Source organism: Mauremys reevesii, linkage group 9 (assembly GCF_016161935.1).
Source record: "Mauremys reevesii isolate NIE-2019 linkage group 9, ASM1616193v1, whole genome shotgun sequence".
NCBI lineage: Eukaryota > Metazoa > Chordata > Testudines > Geoemydidae > Mauremys > Mauremys reevesii.
The window spans coordinates 564,657-581,542 of record NC_052631.1 but is presented as its reverse complement, the minus strand read 5'-3'; the positions used below and the strand labels follow the sequence as shown (position 1 = coordinate 581,542).

Here is a 16,886-nt window from a genome sequence, read left to right as displayed (position 1 = left end):
ACGCCCGGGGGCTTCTCCAGCACTCCCCACCGCAGCTCCTCCGCCTGGAACAGGCCACCGACACTAGGCCACCGACACTATCATCATTCGATTCGAATCACGTCGGGGTCACCATTTGTTGCGTTTTAGTGCCTCTCAGGCGGGCATGGACAGAGCCCAACAATCAATGTGATTGGTAGCAAAGTCATTTATTTTTCTTCAGCATGCTCTTATATACAATTATGGCAAGCAATCCAGCAATTGCTAATTGGTTAATAAAATACACACAGGCACAGCTATAACTTCATAGGGTAATTGTCATCCTGTACAACCTTCTAATTTATTATTTTGTTTACTGCCTACTGGCAGATAAAAACCAGCCCAAGGCCAGCATCTCACTACACAGTTCACAGCCTAATTAGCCCGTCCTTAAAGCCTAAACACTTCAGCTTCTCACATACCCATCTGCCAAGTTAACAAAAGATTCCCACACTCATCTGCCTGCTTTGTGGGGATGGATACTCAGTGGTGGGCTCATGGTGTTTTTTGCTAGTAAACAGGCTAATTGGCTCCATTGGAAATCCTACAAGCAGCTCAAATTTCAATCTTCCCACTTTTTGCCTGGAGTCTCCTGGAGTCGGGCTCTATCTCCCAGAGGCTACTGAAACTAACCTGGGAGATTTTAGGTACTAAAATTCCAGCGGCGCAGCAGGGCTAAGGCAGGCTCCCTGCTTGCTTTGGCCCCATGGGGCTCCCGGAAGCGGCTGGCACATCCCTGTGGCAGAAGTCCCTGGGGTGTGGCAGGGGGGTCGCCATGCGCTGTCCCCACCCCAAGCGCTGACTCTACAGCTTCCATTGGCTGGGCACTGTGGCCAATGGGAGCTGTGGGGGTGGTGCCTGCCGGTAGGGGCAGCGTGAGGAGCTCCCTGGCTCCCCCACAGGGGCCGCATGGCTAGGGCAACCGGACGTCCCATTTTTAAAGGGACAGTCCTGTATTTAAGCCCTTCTGCAGGTGTCCTGACTCTGTCCTGTATTTTCTGCCTCCCTCCCCATCCGTATTGGAAGCTCCTGCTGCTGGCCAGATCCCTGCTTGCCAGCTGCCCACCCGCCCACCAGCAATGAGTGAGGGGGGCTGTCCAGTGGCGGCTGATGTGGGTGGGTGTGCAAGGTTGGTGGCAGGGCAAAGATGCAGCATGCAGGGTGGGCCGCTCCCCCAGTGGTCCATCAGCGCAGCCCTTGTTGTGTGCCGGCTCTCGGCCAGCAGGGTCTTGCCCCCGTCCCATTTCCAGGGGCCACTGCCTGTGAGCTGCAGAGGCTGGTGCGTGCAGGCAGGTGCCAGGCAGCGGCTGCCCACCCATCAGCCTGTTACGTGCTCCCCTTCTCGCTGTCCTCTCCCTGCTTTGCCCCTTCACCCCATCCTCCAGCCCCTCTGCTCCTCCATATCCCCCCTAGAAGGGCACGTCCCACTGCCAGTGCTGTGTGGAGAACCAGCCCCTGGTCCGAGCGCTCAGCTCTCAAATAGCCTGGTCAGCAGGCTCCTTCCTTCCCCCATTACCTGGCACCCTGGGAAAGCCAAGACCCTCCGGCCCGGGGCGGTAGCCAGGAAGAACCAAGCCCTGCATGTGCCAACGCCCCGCACAGCGCTGGCATGGGGCAGCCTCTCCGCCCCTCGGCTAAGCTCTGGAGTAGCAGGGGAGGAGGGGAAGTGATTTCCAGCCTGTTCACACCCTGGACTTGCAGGCTCAACAGCAGTCCCATGGGCAGGGGCTTAGCACCCTCTTCACCCACACTCCCCCTCCCCCCCAGCCCTGGGTCCTACCCCCAGGGAGCGCAGGGCTGCTCCGTCCCCTAGGCGAGTCACCTCTCTGGCCGGGTTGCAGAAGCCCCTGCAGTCAGGTTCCCTGGGCCCTGCCGCACAATGCGTCCTTAGCGCTTAACCTCTTCCTGCCCACGCTGTAGCCAGAGGACAGGAGGCGGCTGGATTATGAGCCTTAAAGATAAATAAAAAGAAATACTGTGTAGTTGGATTCTTTTTAACAGGGGATCAGTCAACTTGATAATTTGAACATTTGTATGATTGCTGTTGAACTCACTTGAATATGAGTAATTTTATCAGGTGTCCCGTCTTCAGCCTAGGGAAATATAGTCACCCTACACATGGCTAGCCACTTCCTGGAGTGGCACACGGAGGGGGCAGCATGTGGTGGCTCCCATTCAGCAGCGCAGTAGGGCTAAGGCAGGCTCTGCCCCCGCAGCTCCCCTGGGCCGCAGTTTCCGGCCCGTGGGAGCTGCAGAGTCGGCGTTCAGGGAGCACAGAGAACAACCACCAAGTGGGGTTCCATAGCCAGCTGGGTGTCTACAAAAGGGAGCTCCCCCTGCCTCTGATTTATCGCACCAGTCTTGTGCGTAACTTGTTTTAAAAATGAGGTTTTATGCTTAACCTTAATTTTAACAGGGAATTTAGATTGGGAAAGAGGGTTAAATCAGATGTAATCCTAAAACTACAGTCCAATGTAATATAGAGGAATAATACAATCTTACAGGGCTAAATTCATCCCAGGTGTACTCCATCAATGTAACTGAGGAATCAGTGGAATCTATTTGTATTCATAAATACCATAAAACACTGTAGTAGTGAGCTGTGAGGTCAGGAATGCTTGATGTATACATATCTTCAACACTGGAAACGGAAGCCCAGCCCTGGAAAGCACATGCAGTGCAGAGAATTTTAACCATTTAGCCCATGAGAAGATGGCAGTATAGTTTGAGAATTAGGCTCCATAAAGATTTTTTTTTTCCCCTTGAGAGGGAAATTTTGGGAGCCTTCACGGACCTTTCAGGCAGCAACATGTTAGATTTTTGGGGACCCTACTGATGTCCATTGTGACTGACTTTTTGTTCTTGCCCCTTATGTCTCCCCGCAAAATTCTTCTGTCACTCATATTCTAGGCCCCAGGCCTGCAGGCAGGGGAGGTTCTCAATAACTTCAGCAGGAGTATTGTCTGAGTAAGAGCTTCAGTGGCCAGTAGCACCCGAGATCCCCATGAGTTCTTCGAGAGCAGATGACACTGGGATTGCCTGCTGAGCAGCTTTTAGCTCTACTCACACTTCCTTGGGTCATTACTTCACTGTGTTGGTCACTCTTCAGTCCACTTTGCTCTTCCCCCCCCCCCCCCCTTCACCTTGTGATCGTGACCTTCTCCTCGCTCTCTGTCTCACTCACCCTGCTCATCAAGTTGATTCAATTCCAGTTTGAGCTAGAGAAGTGCATTGCTTTAGCAATAGTCAGGATGCAGGGAGAAAATATCCCCCCCCCCTTAAACTTTTTGCAATTCTGTTTCGTATCAGGGAGGATATGTATTGTATTAAGCAGGAGGTTTTGCTCACTCCCAAAGGCATTTATTTATTTAGGCCAGTCTTCTATATTTGATATTGTGCTCTGCTGCCAGAGACTTCAAAGCACTGGAGAACACTGAAAGTCATATCTTTGTTTTGACCTTTATGCTGCACAATAATTTTCATGACAGAAAACCAAAATAAAGAATCACGGGCTGGTTAGGCCCCAGAGATTTTTGTGGGAATGTTCTTCACATAAGAAGAAAAGTTCTTTTAATTGTTAACTCTTCAGGCCGTCAACAGATTGCTGCAGGGACCTAGGTCACTATGCAGCTGTGCCATACAATTCCTCATGCCTGTAACCTCACCACTTCCAAGCATCTCAGTTCCTATCCTCTTCAGCGTCTGATTTGTGCAGAGGAGTCAATGGGGGAAGACGCAAAGGCGTCAGCTACAAAAAGGAGAAATGCTATAAAATAAAGTTGCATTCAAAGTTCTTACCAAGCAACATGAGAAATCCTCAGAAACCAGAATATTTAAAGCCCCCAGCATCAACTGACAGCAAAGAACAATATTAATAGAAAGTTGCAAAATATTTTTTCCACAGGAAAAGCCTTTGCTATGTGACGTAAAACTTTCCACAGTTTTCAGACAGCTCTGGTAATTTCTAACAGGACTTTTCTGTTTCATGCAATTGTGGTCTGGAATGTTGTGGCAGGGAGGATTTTCAAGCTGTGGTTTGCAGACACTAGGGCGTTAAAAGAATCCTGTGCAAACAGCATAACAGCTGCTTGTGTCTTTCTGAGGCAGAACTGTTTCTTTCTAAAACCAGTAGATTTCTTTTGTCTTTGAATGGTTCTGTCAAAAGGGACATTAATTCCTTTCTTTTTGTGACACTTACAAGTATGCATTCAGCCGTTTCAACGTCTGGTCTCGTTGGCATCTGCAGTTGTATACCTATTTCCCCACTGGACTTTACTTCCCCTCCATTTAAAGGCTAGTCCCAGCTCTGCCACTGACTCGTGTCCTGAGCAGGTCCCTTAATCTTGCTTTGCCTCCATTTATAACCAAGTAACTTGATAGGGATTGCTTTGAGGCTAAATTAATCTTTGAGTGCTTTGAGCTCCTCAGATGAAGGTATTCTATAAGGGTAAATTATTATTTATTTTCTTTCTCATTGTGCCTCTTTGGGGGTGAATACAGCAACAACTGCAATATGTGTTAGCAATAGATTAATCTGTGCACAGCAAAGTAAATAGGCATAGGCATTAGGCAGTTCAAATCCTGATTAAATAGGATACTCCCTATGTATAGGAACATAAGAACGGCCATACTGGGTCAGACCAAAGGTCCATTTAGCCCAGTATCCTGTCAGCCGACAGTGGCCAATGCCAGGTGCCCCAAAGGGAGTGAACCTAACAGGCAATGATCAAGTGATCTCTCTCCCGACATCCATCTCCATCCTCTGACAAACAGAGGTTAGGGGCACCATTCCTTACCCATCCTGGCTAATAGCCATTAATGGACTTAACCTCCATGAATTTATCCAGTTCCCTTTTAAACCCTGTTATAGTCCTAGTCTTCACAACCTCCTCAGGCAAGGAGTTCCACGGGTTGACTGTGCGCTGTGGGAAGAAGAGCTTCCTTTTATTTGTTTTAAACCTGCTGCCCATTAATTTCATTTGGTGGCTCGTAGCTCTTATAATATGGGAACAAGTAAATAACTTTTCCTTATCCACTTTCTCCATACCACTCATGATTTTATAGACCTCTGTCATATTCCCCCCCTTAGTCTCCTCTTTTCCAAGCTGAAAAGTCCTAGCCTCTTTAATCTCTCCTCATCTGAGACCCATTCCAAACCCCTAATCATTTTAGTTGCCCTTTTCTGAACTCTTTCTAATGCCAGTATATCTCTGTATGCAGTCCATATTCTTGTAACTGCCATCTTTATACACACTCTGTTAGTTATGTCTGATTCCAAAAAAGGGTTGACATAGGTACCAGTGCAAAAATTCATATCCACCAAACCAAACATGAAAAGGGAGGTTCACCTACTGACAGGCTGATTTTTGGATGGCTTTGCTATGACCTTTATCCGGCTGTGACCACTGTATCACATATTTCATTTCCTGATGTAGCACCTCCTCAGAAACTCTTTGAAATATGCTGGTGCTTAAAGCCGCTTATGGTAAAGCGATGTCCTAAGATGCAACTTCAGCACTGGAAGTTAATGGACAAAGGTTGGAAAAGGGGAAGAGATGAAGGTAATTCATCCATGGGGTTGGACTAGATGACCTCCTGAGGTCCCTTCCAACCCTGATAGAATTCCCAGTAGAATCATAGACTATTATATTTTGATAAATCTTTTGTACTGAAGAAGCAGCAAAGAATCCTGTGGCACCTTATAGGCTAACAGACGTACTGAAAGTTTTGTACTGAAAGTTTTCTTTCTATGGGATAATTCCTGTTCCCATTGCAATCGATGGCAAAATTCCTGTTAACGTCAATGAAACTAAGGGCATTTAAACTAAGGGCTGGGGGAAAGATCACAGGTGCAGAGGAGCACATGATTTGGATAGAACCATCCCTTAGGGGAGGATCTACTAATGGTGATTCTCTGTCTCCTAGTAAGGAGGAGAGGTTGGGAAAATGATAAAATACAGGTAGGATCTAATGAGACAGTCAAATGGAAAAAAAAAAAGTCCCATTCCATTACATCATGCAATGGGAGACAGCTAAAAAGTGACAAGTTTTTAAAGTGCGTTTACACCAGTGCTAGAAGTCTAAATAATAAGATGGGTGAACTAGAGGATATTGCTATAATAGGCATCACAGAAACTTGGTAGAATGAGGATAATCAATGGGACACAGTAATAGCAAGGTACAAAATATATCAGAAGGACAGAAGAGATTGTGCTGGTGGGGGAGTGGCACTATATGTGGGGGGGGGAAGCATAAAATCAAATGAAGTAAAAATCTTAAATTAATCAAATTGTATCATAGAATCTCTATGGATAGTAATTCCATGCTTGAATAATAAGAATATAGCAGTAGGGATATATTACCGGCAACCTGACCAGGATGGTGATAGTGACTGTGAAGTGCTCAGGGAGATTAAAAAATTCAATAATAATGGGGGATTTCAGCTATCCCCATAGTGATCGGGTACATGTCACCTCAGGACGGGATGCAGAGATAAAGTTCCTTGATGCCTTAAATGACTGCTTCTTGGAGCAGCTAGTCCTGGAACCCCAAGAGGAGAGGCAATTCTTGATTTAGTCCTAAGTGGAGCACAGTATCGGTTCCAAGAGGTGAATATAGCTGGACCACTTGGTAATAATGACCATCATATAATTAAATTTAACATCCCCCTGGCAAGGAAAACCCCACAGCCACCCAACACTGTAACATTTAATTGCAGAAAGGGGAACTACAGAAAAATGAGGAGGTTAGTCAAACAGAAATTAAAAGGTACAGCGCAAAAAGTGAAATCTGTGCAACGTGTGTGGAAGATTTTTAAAGACACCATAATAGAGGTTCAATTTAAATGTATACCCCAAATTAAAAAACAGTAATGGAACTAAAAAAGTGCCACTGTGGCTTAACAACAAAGTAAAAGAAGCAGTGAGAGGCAAAAAGGCATCCTTTTTAAAAAGTGGAAGTTAAATCCTATTGAGGAAAATAGAAAGGAGCGTAAACTCTGGCAAATGAAGTATAAAAATATAATTGGGAAGGCCAAAAGAATTTGAAGAACAGCTAGCCAAAGACTCATACTTAAAAATTTTGCTATTTTTTTTATCAGACGCAGGAAGCCTGCTAAACAACCAGTGAGGCCACTGAACGATCAAGATGCTAAAAGAGCACTCAAGGACGATAAGGACATTGCAGAGAAATTAAATTAATTCTTTGCATCAGTCTCCATGGCTGAGGATGTGAGGGAGATTCCCAAACCTGAGCCATTCTTTTTAGGTGACAAATCTGAGGAACTGTCCCAGAATGAGGTGTCATTAGAGGAGGTTTTGGAACAAATTGATAAACTAAACAGTAAGAAGTCACCAGGACCAGATGGTATTCACCCAAGAGTTCTGAAGGAACTCGGATGTGAAATTGCAAAACTACTAACTGAAGCCTGTAACCCATCATTTAAATCAGCTTCTGTACCAGATGACTGGAGGGTAGCTAATGTGATGCCAATTTTTAAAAAGGGCTCCAGAGGTTACCCTGGCAGTTAGAGGCCAGTAAGCCTGACTTCAGTACCAGGCAAACTGGTTGAAACTATCGTAAAGAACAAAATTGTCAGACACATAATTTGTTGGAGAAGAGTCCACATGGCTTTTGTAAATGGAAATCATGCCTCACCAATCTACTAGAATTCTTTGAGGGGGTCAACAAGCATGTGGAGAAGGGGAATACGGTGGCTATAGTGTACTTAAATTTTCAAAAAGCAGTCATGGGATAAGAGGGCAGGTCCTCTTATGGATTGGTAACTGGTTACAAGATAGAAAAGAAAGGGTAGGAATAAATGGTCAGCTCTCAGAATGGAGAGAGCTAAATAGTGGTGTCCCCCAGGGGTCTGTACTGGGACCAGTGCCTGGGCCCTAAATGATCTGGAAAAAGGAGCAAACAGTGAGGTGGCAAAATTTTCAGATGATACAAAACTACTCAAGATAGTTATGTCCCAGGCAGACTGCGAAGAGCTTCAAAAGGCTCTCTGAAAACTGGGTGACTGGGCAAGAAAATGGCAGATGAAATTCAATGTTGATAAATGTAAAGTAATGCACATTGGAAAAAATAACCCCAACTATACATACAACATGATGGGGGCTAATTTAGCTACAACGAGTCAGGAAAAAGATCTTGGAGTTATCGTGGATAGTTCTCTGAAGATGTCCACGCAGTGTGCAGGAGGCGGTCAAAAAAGCAAACAGGATGTTAGGAATCATTAAAAAGGGGATAGAGAATAAGACTGAGAATATATTATTGCCCTTATATAAATCCATGGTACGCCCACATCTCGAATACTGTGTACAGATGTGGTCTCCTCACCTCAAAAAAGATATTCTAGCACTAGAAAAGGTTCAGAAAAGAGCAACTAACATGATTAGGGGTTTAGAGAGGGTCCCATACGAGGAAAGATTAAAGAGGCTAGGACTCTTCAGTTTGGAAAAGAGAAGACTAAGGGGGGACATGATAGAGGTATATAAAATCATGAGTGATGTTGAGAAAGTGGATAAGGAAAAGTTATTTACTTATTCCCATAATACAAGAACTAGGGGTCACCAAATGAAATTAATAGGCAGCAGGTTTAAAACAAATAAAAGGAAGCTCTTCTTCATGCAGCGCACAGTCAACTTGTGGAACTCCTTACCTGAGGAGGTTGTGAAGGCTAGGACTATAACAATGTTTAAAAGGGGACTGGATAAATTCATGGTGGTTAAGTCCATAAATGGCTATTAGCCAGGATGGGTAAGAATGGTGTCCCTAGCCTCTGTTCGTCAGAGGATGGAGATGGATGGCAGGAGAGAGATCACTTGATCATTGCCTGTTAGGTTCACTCCCTCAGGGGCACCTGGCATTGGCCGCTGTCGGTAGACAGATACTGGGCTAGATGGACCTTTGGTCTGACCCGGTACGGCCTTTCTTATGTTATGTTCTTATATGTATAAAATGATGGGGTCTAAATTAGCTATTACCACTCAGAAAGATTTTTGGAGTAACTGTGGATAGTTCTCTGAAAACATCCACTCAATGTGCAGCGACAGTCAAAAAAGCGAACAGAATGTTGGTAATCATTGAGAAAGGGATAGATAATAAGACAGAAAATATATTGCATGTATATAAATCCATGGTACGCCAACTTCTTGAATACTGCGAGCAGATGTGGTCGCCCCATCTCAAAAAAGATATATTGGAACTTGAAAAAGTTCAGAAAAGGGCAATAACAAAATGATTAGGGGTATGGAATGGCTGCCATATGAGGAGAGATTAATAAGACTGGGACTTTTCAGCTTGGAAAAGAGACTAAGGGAGGATATAATTGAGGTCTATACAATCATGACTGGTGTGGAGAAAGTAAATAAGGAAGTGTTATTTACTCCTTCTCATAACAGATGAACTAGGGGGTCACCAAATGAAATTAACAGGCAGCAGATTTAAAACAAGCAAAAGGAAGGGGAGAGCAGGGGATTGGGGTGCAGGAGCAGGGGGTGAAGTATCCAGATAGGGGTGCAGGAGGGGTGTCCAGGCTGCGGATGGGGCCAGAAATGAGGGGTTCGGGTAAGGGAGAGTTCTGGGTTGGGGCAGGGGCGGTGTGGGGGGAGGTGAGGACTCTGGCTGGGGGTGCAGGTCTGGGGTGGGGCCAGAAGTTTGTGATGCAGGAGGGGTCTTGGGGTGTGGGAGGAGGTTCAGGGCATGGGGTCCTGGCAGTGCTTACTTCAGCTCCCAGGAAGCGTCCGCCAGGTCCCTGCAGCCCCATAGTGCATGGGTGGGCCAGTGAGGCTGTGTGTACCTGCAAGCACCGCCCCCACAGCTCCCATTGGTCACAGTTCCTGGCCAATGGAAGCTGCGGAGCTGGCACTAGACAAGCAGGACAGCACGCAGAGCCTCTGTGGCTGCCCATGAGCCTGGGGGCTGCAAGGACCTGGTGGCCACTTCCGGGAGCTGCACAGCAGTAGGGCAGGCACGGAGCCTGTCTTAGCCCCGAGCCCCCACTGCAGTGCTGACCGGAGACACCAGGGACCCTTTTCATCCATGCATTCCGGTCGAAAACCTTATGCCTGGCAACCCTACACCCCAGCCCATCTCCTTATTCTAGATTAGCTCAACAGAGGCTGGATGGGGAGAGGGTAGTCCTGCAGCAGGAGGGTGTCACAGAATAACTCCTCCTTGTGCCTAGACTAAGCCCAGCTCCCTGTGCGAGAGCAGGTGAATCCAATCCAGTGAGCAAAGAGGGCTGGGCTTCACTTGGGCCTAGAAAGGGCTACTGGTAGGCAGGTGGAGGAGGAAGGTTGGAGATAGGCAGGGGCGGCTGGGTCCAGGCACCAGCGGAGCGGGGCAGCAGTCAGCAGCGGCAGCTCCAGGCACCAGCGGTCCAAGCGCGTGCCTGGGGCGGCAAGCCGCAGGGGGTGCCCTGCCAGTCCCTGCGAGGGCGGCAGTCAGGCAGCCTTCGGTGACTTGCCTGCGGGAGGTCCACTGCTCCCGCGGATTCAGCAGCAATTCGGCGGTGGGTACACCAAAGCTGCGGGACCAGTGGACCTCCCACAGGCAAGCTGCCAAAGGCAGCCTGCCTGCCGTGCTTGGGGCGGCAAAAAAGCTAGAGCAGTCAGACAGCCTTCGTGAGGTCTGCCGTTCCCGTGGCTTCAGCAGCAATTCGGCGGTGGATGCCGAAGGAGCGGGACCGGCAGATCACCCACAGAAATGCTACCGAATCACTGTGAGCAGCGGGCTACCTGCAGGCATGCCGCCGAAGGCCACCTGATTGCCGTGCTTGGGGTGACAATGCATAGAGCCGCCCCTGGAGACAGGGTATGCCCTGGGGAGGGAAAGCCACACAGCGGTGGAGCTAGCTGCTGGGGTGGGTCCCTGGAGCGAGAGGCTCAAAGGAAGCAGCCCTGCAGCTGCTGCTCTAGCAAGGGAGCAGAGCTTCCTGAGGTTGGGAAGCTGCCAGGAGCTGGTGTGCCAGAGAACCCTGGGGACAAGGACAGAGTTAAGACTGTTTTCTGTTGGTCTGATAATCTGTTAAAGAAATAAAGCTCCTTGATTGAGGCTGGGTGTGGCAGCACATGCTTCGGAGCAGCACACCTGGTAACAGAGGATTGGCCAGATTCCTATGTGCGACCGCCATCCAGCCATGTTTAGTGATTGTTCCTGAAGCGTGTGACGCAGGCCGAACGCAGACCCAAGCTCTTTGCGAAGTACTGTTGCAGCTTGGGTCAAACACTTCACAAAGTACTAATGCTCCCCCGTGCCCAGTGGCACTGTAATATGCTACTGCTGCAATGGCAGTGTCTGCTTTGGGCGGCAGCCAGAGAGATGTAGAAGAACAGAATTCAGTGAGGAGATATGAGTTTAATATAAGCAGTGATTTACAGTAGGTGACAAATACAAAAAAGGGGGCTCTAATTGCATTGATCCCACAAATGGGTCTCTTCACCCCCCAATACTTCTGCTCTGGAAAATAAGCAAGTTGATTATTCAGCCCCCTGTACAGATGCGGTTCTTTGTGATTCCAGTCGCCCTCTCTCCCTAATTTGTATGCTCATGAACTCACCTGCACAAAGATTCTCTTTCTACTATTAGCTATGTCACGTTACAAGTCTTTACCTTTTCTCACCTCTGAGCCTGGCCCTACTTTTCACCATGTTCATTGCTGACACTGGAAATCGTCATGTTGTTGTTTGCCCTTGCTGTGTGCCAGGAGAAAAGCAGACTTGGAATAAAGATACTGTTCCTGATGCACTGAGTCATCTTGAGCAAGTCACTCAGCTTGTCAGCACCTCAATTTCCCTTTCTGTAACATGTGGGTAATAACTGCCTTCATTAGGTACTTTGGCATATTTGGATGAAAGGTCCTATGCATGGTTAGTGCAAATACTGCTATTGCATCCCAGCCCAATGGCACCAGACCTCCTGCACAAGTGTTCCCTAAGGTGCCCAATGCGTTGTTTTTCCAGATTAGCCACGTTTTCTTGGAGAACTGTCCCCTCCAAAAAGGTTCATTGAATACACGACCTGTAGAAAGGTTCCATTCTATGGCTACTATTCAAACCCCTTTCTCATCCCTAGTCAACCTTCCTGTATCCCCAATAATCTTCCTTTAAAAAAAATACTTTAAATGTATTTTCTTTTGAATGTCACCTGTGTGTTATGTTACCTTTTTGAAGTGTTAAGATTTTTAATCCCTGTGTGTGCATGCATACACAGTAATTTCGATATACAGCAATTATTATACCTGCCTACAGCAATTTTGTTATGTTTTAACTGAAGAACTGTAGTGTAGGCAATAGATTGTGCTGACTTGGTAAAGTCAAAACTCTTAAATTTCTTGGGTGCTTGGAATAACAGCATCCCCAAAAAAAGCAACATGTGAGAAGACTGTTATCAGCAGATGGTTTCACAACCCCTTCCTGCAATCAGAAGAGCTGAGCCCAGCATGTTTTTGTGCACTAGCTACAACAATTTAGAAAAATAGCAACACCTGGGAAACAAAACATTCAAAAGATCAAGGGCAACCACTTTCAGAACTGATCAGATAATCTAAGTGCAAAAGAGAGAGGATGGGAACAAGAGAGACAGTCGAACAGCTGAGCTTGTAATTTCATTCATGGGAATGGGAGGTCTGCTTTTCTTAGGTAGTACTAGCTAGATGATGTTCTTGTTCCCAGATGGTCGAACATGTATCTCTGAATGTCACACTAGTTTGAATGTGTCCGTTGGGGAGTGGAGGGTGGACAATCAGCGACAACAGCATTAAAAAGAAAATATCCAGTTATTTTGTACTTTGTACCTGTTTGCTTGTACAAAGGCAGCTGCATTTGCACCCAGACACAGCTTGTTGCACCAGGAAAAGAAGAGTGCAATATCTTTACTCACATTAGATCAGGGTGTGAAACCCATTTCTTTGAATGCTATTTGAATACATTTTTTTTTATTATGATTAATTGGCCTGGTCTACAAAGTTAGACCCATATACTCCCCTCCCACTAATAGCAGTAGGATGTTTGTACAAAGGTCAAAGCTAGAATATGGCCTTTATATAGTAATTACACTTTTCAGGCCTAAATTGTCAAAAATGGATGCTTAAAATTGGGCTCCAAAATCCACGTCGGCACCTAAATGAAAGTACCCTGACTTCTAGAGGTTCTGAGCCCTTGCCTACTGACTTCAACAACTATAATCTTTTCAGGGCCCAGCACATGGTAGGTACAGCTAGAATACAAATAACCAGACAGGCATAGAATCTCCTATATTATCTTTGAAAAATCATGGCGATCGCGGAGGTCCCGGATGACTAGAAAAAAGCTAATGTAGTGCCCATCTTTAAAAAAGGGAAGAAGGAAGACTCAGGGAACTACAGGCCAGTCAGTCTCACCTCAGTCCCTGGAAAAATCATGGAACAGGTCCTCAAGGAATCAATTCTGAACCACTTAAAGGAGGGGAAAGTGATCAGGAACAGTCAGCATGGATTCACCAAGGGCAAGTCATGCCTGACTAACCTAATTGCCTTCTATGATGAGATAACCGGCTCTGTGGATGAAGGGAAAGCAGTGGATGTGCTATTTCTGGACTTTAGCAAAGCTTTTGATACAGTCTCCCACAGTATTCTTGCCAGCAAGTTAAAGAAGTCTGGGCTGGATGAATGGACGGTAAGGTGGATAGAAAACTGGCTAGATGGTCGGGCTCAACGGGTAGTGATCAATGGTTCCATGTCTAGTTGGCAGCCGGTATCAAGTGGAGTGCCCCAAGGGTCGGTGCTGGGGCCGGTTTTGTTCAATATCTTCATTAACGATCTGGAGGACGGTGTGGACTGCACCCTTAGCAAGTTTGCAGATGACACTAAACTGGGAGGAGTGGTTGATACGCTGGAGGGTAGGGATAGGATACAGAGGGACCTAGACAAATTAGAGGATTGGGCCAAAAGAAATATGATGAGGTTCAACAAGGACAAGTGCAGAGTCCTGCATTTAGGACGGAAGAATCCCATGCACTGCTACAGACTAGGGACCGAATGGCTGGGCAGCAGTTCTGCAGAAAGGGACCTAGGGGTTACGGTGGACGAAAAGCTGAATATGAGTCAACAGTGTGCCCTTGTTGTCAAGAAGGCTAATGGCATTTTGGGCTGTATAAGTAGGGGCATTTCCAGCAGATCGAGGGATGTGATCATCCCCCTCTATTCAGCACTGGTGAGGCCTCATTTGGAGTACTGTGTCCAGTTTTGGGCCCCACACTACAAGAAGGATGTGGATAAATTGGAGAGAGTCCAGCGGAGGGCCACAAAAATGATTAGGGGGCTGGAGCACATGACTTACGAGGAGAGGCTGAGGGAACTGAGATTGTTTAGCCTGCAGAAGAGAAGAATGAGGGGGGATTTGATAGCTGCTTTCAACTACCTGAAAGGGGGTTCCAAAGAGGATGGATCTAGACTGTTCTCAGTGGTAGAAGATGACAGAACAAGGAGTAATGGTCTCAAGTTGCAGAGGGGGAGGTTTAGGTTGGACATTAGGAAAAACTTTTTCACTAGGAGGGTGGTAAAGCACTGGAATGGGTTACCTAGGGAGGTGGTGGAATCTCCTTCCTTAGAGGTTTTTAAGGTCAGGCTTGACAAAGCCCTGGCTGGGATGATTTAGTTGGGTTTGGTCCTGCTTTGAGCAGGGGGTTGGACTAGATACCTCCTGAGGTCCCTTCCAACCCTGAGATTCTATGATTCTATATGCGTCTTTCCCTTTTTCTCCACCTGTGTGTCTGTGCAGTTTGCTTTGGTTTTTTACAGTGCTTTAGGGTCTCTTGGTATGAAAAGAACTATAAGAATGCAAGAGATTCTCATTGTTAGTTTTTGCTGCAGCTAGCAAAGAGTAAATTGGAAAGATTTTGCTGGATCCAATCCACACCTTTTTAGCTTCTCTCTCAAAAAAACAAACCCCAAACAACTTACATTTACCCCCTCTGCACCCACAAAGGGGTCACTTTGTAAAACTACTGGTAAATCACCCATTTGAATCAGCTCCGATTCTCTAATAGACATAATAATTCAACATTTGTACAAATATTTTGACATTAATGCAGCTAACATTGCAGTAGGTCATAATCATGGTTGGAATAAATGCACAGGAAGGGAAATTAAAAAAAAAGATGCTGTGATAAAGAATATAAAATGTAAAATTGAGGAAAACTATTTATAAAGTGAGGTCTCTCTGGAAGCTTGTTCTTAAGAAATGTAATAGATAAAATACTTGTTAGTTATTGAAGCCTAGATATTTGCAGATGGGCTCTGTGTGACTAGTATGATTCATGCTGTTTCTGGGAAGTGAGGCTGAATAGTAAGTTAGAGTGGGCAGCAGAACAGAAAGATTCCTCCTTGGAAGGTTCCTTTTTCGGTTGAAGAATTTGCTTGTCTCTAAAGAGCCCTTGAATTGATCTGATCTGCACCATGGAAATCTGCATATTGGCTTTAGACAAAGAAACAAGCATTCCTCTTTTTTTTTTTTTAAAGTGCTTATAAAACCTCTTTATTATAAGCACTGGAAAAGTTTGTCATTAGTTTAGAGAGGAAGACCTGACCCCCATTCCCAGCCCTAGATTGCCACTGCTAAATATTCCAAACAAGTTTAGAATGACAGGCCACTTGGCTTGTTTTTAGAGTCTGGTATTTCTGTAGTAAGCGTTAATCTCTCCACAACCGGGGTTACACCTGTAAAAGAGGAGCCCTGGAAGCAGAGCTCTAGCTTGGTGTCTGTATAGGGTTTTTTTTCACTTTTGTGGAAAGAATTTGACCTAGTCAGAGGGGTGGTGAGGAAAGCTACCAGCACATGATTAGACTATAAGGAGGACTCTGGGAGAAGTAAGCACACTGACTGAGAAGTTGGTTTAATTTGGAGAAGCCAGTGAAGCATCTAATCCCATCTCAGCTTCTCATTGTTCTCTCTCTCTGATTGTACTGAACTCTTTCAGGCTGCAAACCCTGTTAGAACAACCCAGAGCTCAGACCTACCAGACTGGACCGATAATCCAACCAGCCCAATAGCCTGCCTCAGCTGCTGTGGCTCCTGCCTAATGCTCCACAGGAAAGCAAAGCCTCCACCCTCAGAGTGAACCTCGCCAATTGGGCTTTGTATGGAAGGCAAAAAGAATTCCTCCCTGTCTCTCACACATCCTCCATGGACAGCTGATGCCCTCAGGCATGAGATTCTATTTCCCTGCCCTGGCTTTTACAGCTACTACTGCTATTTGTATAACATGGCGTTAAATTCCCCTGCCTCTTTTAGATGCAGAGGCAGGGTTAGAGTCTCTGATCTCGTGTGTGTGTGTGTGTGAATTACTCAGACTGACAATGACGTTTTCGGGAGCTGTTTGACTAGAATCCAGAACCCAGCCAAAGTTAGGATCAGCCTTGACCGGCAAGTGTCCACGGACTGAATCGGATGCAGCTCATTCAGCAATCAAGCTTTAGGCAGGAGACTGGGATTGGAATTCATGCACCCCAACCGGCAAGCAGCCAAACAGGTCTGCATAAATGGTGTTGGAGCTTTCCATCCACAGCTCCCCAGAGCTGCCTGTGCAGTTCTGACCATGGCTGGACTGGTTCCGAAGGCCACCGACCCCAGCCAGAGCCAAGTCGGGGACAGTGCCATGTGGGGAGCCAGCACAGAGTCAGGGACCCTCCACCGGGCTGGGAGCCCAGGGACACGGGCTGCTCTTGGACGTGGGCCCCCCACACTGCAGGCAGGTGGACGGTCTGCGCGGCTCCCACAGCTGCCCGGGCTCGACACTGGCCTGGCCGGGGTGTGCAGCATCGGGGCGATGAGGACGGGAAGGGGGCAGGGTCCGCCATGGAGAAAAGTGGACAGGCTAGGCCT

General features: G+C 46.8%; 1 long non-coding RNA gene across 1 annotated transcript in view; it reads left to right on the top strand.

Moving 5' to 3' along the window:
• Nucleotides 1-16,113, top strand: part of LOC120372187 — a 48,405-nt gene extending 32,292 nt beyond the window's left edge. The window contains exon 4 of the long non-coding RNA XR_005584773.1: nucleotides 15,982-16,113. This is a non-coding gene — a long non-coding RNA (uncharacterized LOC120372187). The remainder of the gene's footprint in view (nucleotides 1-15,981) is intronic.
• Nucleotides 16,114-16,886: the final 773 nt, after the last annotated feature.